The sequence below is a fragment of the Phyllostomus hastatus genome, unplaced genomic scaffold (genome assembly GCF_019186645.2).
Source record: "Phyllostomus hastatus isolate PE091 unplaced genomic scaffold, TTU_PhHast_1.1 phas_contig_308, whole genome shotgun sequence".
In the NCBI taxonomy this organism is placed as follows: domain Eukaryota; kingdom Metazoa; phylum Chordata; class Mammalia; order Chiroptera; family Phyllostomidae; genus Phyllostomus; species Phyllostomus hastatus.
In genome coordinates this window covers 2,051,813-2,056,304 of record NW_025333848.1, presented here as the reverse complement: position 1 = coordinate 2,056,304, position 4,492 = coordinate 2,051,813, and the positions used below count along the sequence as shown (strand labels likewise).

General features: G+C 34.1%; 1 pseudogene; it reads right to left on the bottom strand.

The window, feature by feature from the left end:
- Positions 1-2,479: 2,479 nt before the first annotated feature.
- On the bottom strand, positions 2,480-3,197 carry LOC123819370 (annotated as a pseudogene).
- Positions 3,198-4,492: the final 1,295 nt, after the last annotated feature.

Sequence of the window (4,492 nt, the reverse complement as noted above, 5' to 3'; positions counted from 1 at the left end):
CTTCTACATCTCAATATTTATGTAAATGTATTGAATATTGTAATATAGATAATGATTTTTCAACTGATAATTTTATTTGATTCATTCATACAGTTTTTATTTCCCTAATTGTTCTGTCACTGCCATAATATTGCCACAGAGTTATCTGAACATAGTTTTTAAAATACTTTTTAGATAAATATATATTTATAATAACTAACATTAAATATTTGTATAAAAAATCCAACATCTTATCCCAGTGAAAGTTGTATTGTATGGCTGATATATCCCCCTGAGTGTGGAAGATAATTTTTAGCTTCTTTGGTTTCAAAATTTTGGTAAGTCTACATTTTCAATAACATAGTATGATAAACATGGATCGTCCTACATGCTTATTAGATTAATATTTTTTAACTTCAGTTACAAACTTTTACTGTAGAATTATCTGTTTTGAAGTATGCTTACTGAGTTTTTAAAATTCTTGTTATTATTTTATTTTTAGGCTAAATTACTGGGATTCCCCTTGGGCCTTCATAGCTTATGTGACAACAAATGATTTTTTAAAAATTATTCAAATACCTCAGTCAGTATGGCTCCACCCTCTGCAACTTGATGTATTTCTGTGTGTGTGTGTGTTTGTAAAGGAGTACTCGTAATTTTCAAGTTAGTTTTCCAATCAACTTTGGCTTATTTTTTAACAGATTATCTTCATTTCTTCTACAAAGTACAAATATTTTTCCCATCAACCAAGTAGGTGTAGAGAGTTAATATCATCTCTTGTACTGTGCTCTCACATTGAGTACCTTCCTGTTTACAGCTGGCACTGTGCTGACAAAGACCAGAAAAAGGATGGTTTTCCTCACTTTTAACCTAGTGAGTTCAGCACTTTGACCTGAAACAGGAGTGGGCAGTTTAACCAACCCTTCCAAAGTAATCAGACTTCCCCTTTGGTGACACCAATGATGTTTTAGGATTCCCCAAACAGTAAGAATTACACTTCTTACTCAGGCACTGAGATGGGGATCGGGGGAGACATGGGAGCAGTCTTAGACATGAAGACTACAGATTTGCTCTATTTTCAGTGGAATCTCAAGCTGCTTTTTAGAATAATAAATGCTCATGTTACTTTTACTCTTTGATCAAATTTCAGAGTTATGAAATTGTTGTGCTTGTCCCTTCACTTAATCATGCTAATTCATTTTCTTAATGTGTCCAATATACAAAAGTATATTATAAATTGAATCACTTTAACCTAGAAAAAATAACTGTATTTGGTGTATCATTTTTAAAATCATCTTTATTTAGATTGCAAATATACAATTTAGTTATATTTTATTTGATTCCATTTTAAGCCTCACAGCTTGCCATATACAACATTGCCTTTTTCAAATTGCTATGTAAGAACACTATAAAATAGAAATTATGACCTACATAATTCTCTTTCTGTATTCTGATTAGAATGTTAACACAACATTGATATAGGCCCAGTCCTGGTAGGTCCGCTGGTTAGAGCATCATCGGAGCACCCACAGGATGCTGGTTGATGTCCCATCATGCACACACAAGAGGCTCCCAAAGAATGCCAAACTGAGTGGACCAACTAACTGATTGCTCACTCTCTCTCTCTCTCTCTCTCTCTCTCTCTCTCTCTCTTTCCTCAATAAAAATAAAGTGAGAAACAAAACAAACAATAACGTTAATTTAAAAAGAGAAGTCAGTTAATTGGCATACATCTATTTTTTTAATGAAGAATAGTAAAAAATGGTTACCTATGCATGAAAATTAAGAGTAGCTTAAAAGCTTGTGCACTTTGAAACTTTATGAAAAAGTTCTTTTGTAAATTGCCAGTTATAAAATCAGTCACAACAATGCAAAGCACAACATGGAGAATATAGTCGAGCATATTCTAATAAATATGGATGGTGTAAAATGGGCCCCAGGTCCATTGGGGTGGTCACCTCTCAAGGTATACATAGGTCCAAAACAATACTGAATGTGAAGAGTAAAGAAAAAAAAATTGTTTAAAAGTTGCTTTCAAAATAAGTTCTCTGAAATATTGTCACATTTTTTCTATGGTCCATTTATTACTGTCTAAAATCATTCTCATTGTTTAATATTAACAAAACCTGCATTCAAATTCTCAACATAGAAATAAAACCAGAAGTAAAAGAATTATAATATAGTCATTTAAAATATAAAGGTTGCCCCGACTGGTGTTGCTCAGTTGGTTATACATTGCTCCATAACGAGAAATGTCATGGGTTTGATTCCCAGTCAGGGTACATGCCTGTGTTGTTGTAGGATGAGTCTGAGATCCAGCATAGGAGAGGCAACCAAACTATGATTCCCTTTCTTTCTCACTCTCTTCTGCTCTGTAAAAAAATAAATAAATTGAATCTTTAATAAATAAATAAATAAATATAAGGGTTTAGACTTTTGTTTTATTTTCCCATGGTAGCACAGTTGTAGATTAGTAGTTTTCTTAAAAGTCTTGTGCATCTCACAAACACGCAGGGATCTCTTTTTCATATTCTACTGCCCTTGATGGGTGCTGGTTGGCTAGTTGGACAGCACCCCTGCATTTTCAACTTTGGCATTGATGCCATCAAACTTCTTTGCTCATGAATTATCATTCCCAGACATTTGAAAAGTTTATTAATATCCAGAATATCAATTTTTAGTTGCCTAAGAAAAGACTCTTTCATGAATAAGGTGAAGGACAGTTTCTGTAATTCCTTCATCCTGCACCTAACCTTGAGGGTGAGTTTGGCTTTTCCAGAACACAACATAGCTTTCTTTGAGCTCTCCTCAGGAGTTCTGCCAGATGCTCTGGCACAGGCTCCCCACTCATGCAGAACACTCATTCTCTTACCTGCTGGCCTTTGGAGAGTTGGTCAGCGATATTGTGAATTCAGCCACTAAGAATTAACCTGTATTTTCCTTTCACACTGTTCACTGAGGGTGGTGGGAGGAGATATGGATTGTTTCATGGACTTACCTGTTTCTTCAGCCAGTAGTTTAAAATATTGTTGGTTCTGCTGCAGCTGTTGCCTCAAATCAGGTGATTCTTGAGGTGTTCCATGTTGATTCAGAGTCCTTAATTTTTTCACACAAGGTTGTGTGATCTTTGGGTGTTGGATATGCTGGGCCAGCTGGGTGGGGTGACCAAGAATTCCTGGATCCCAGGATGTGGTTGATTGCTTATTCACTAATGTCATCAGATGTTGGTGGGCTGTGGAGTTTACCTAGCTGTCACCTCCTCTAACTGGGAGCCACTTCAATTATTTTTACAAATGCAAATTAATTTTACTTAATTTCTCATAAAATTTGTTTTCTCATAGAATTTTTTGAACATTTTCAAAAAACATCCATGGATTGGGCTGTCCCAGAGGAATAATACTAATTCTTGGGTGTGGGCAATTGGCACAACTCTCTCTTCTGAACTGTAAGTTTCTTCAGAACTCATATATATTATTCCCTCATGGTTTCAAATCAGAAATTAATCTTAGAAACAAAAGGCAATGGGTAAACAAGTATGTGAATAAATATTTAAGTGTTTTTTAAGAAAAACTTTAAGAAATATTCAGATTTACTGTGTAAATATTACTGTACATATTTGTTTGTTTAAATATTAAGTTATATATCATCAGATTAAATTATTGATTTTCTATGCATTTCAGATTTGCAAAAACTTCAGAGGTGGACAAGAATTGTGTATATTGGAATTCTGACACACACAAGTTCTATTCTGAATCCTGTCTAAAAAAGAGAACATATGTTTGTAAGCACCAGTCACATTAGCTCACCTAAAAATGGTGTAATGTTACTCTCACCATCCCTAAAGAACACATTTCTAGTTTCTTCAAGAATGCTGCAATTGTTTTTATAAAACTAAGTTTCAAGAATTATTTTGAGATCAGTTTTGTTTTCACCACAAAAATAAAAGGAAGGTGCTGACATTTCCCATGTTCCCCTGCATACAGAGCATCCCCACTATCAGCATCACTCAGCAGAGTGGGACGTTTGTCACTGAGAATGAGTCTGTACTGACACATCATAGTCACTTAAAGTTCATAATTTATCTGATGCTTCATCCTTGGTATTACAAAATTGTTTAAATATCTATATGTTCATCTTTAAGAACATATAACCAGGTGCATATTAACATTTTAAATCTTTTATTAATTAAAATACATCAAATATAAGTATGGATTGTAATATCAAGCACTGTTATGTCTAAGTCTAAATTAACATGAATAATTGTAGACACATCTTCAATATAATTTTCCCCAGCCTTTGAATGTTGAAAATGAGGACTGAACATATCAGGATAACACGGTGTGTAAGGCAGTAGAGTCAGGAGAGAGAAACCAGGGATGATTCAAAGAATTTTTAAGTATTTTAAGGGGATAGCCTACAGAGAGGCGTAGAAGAAAATTACAAAATGTACCAAAGGGTTAATTAAAGAAGATTACAAAAAGGTAGAATCCTATATGGCCCAAGTCTGTCTCCT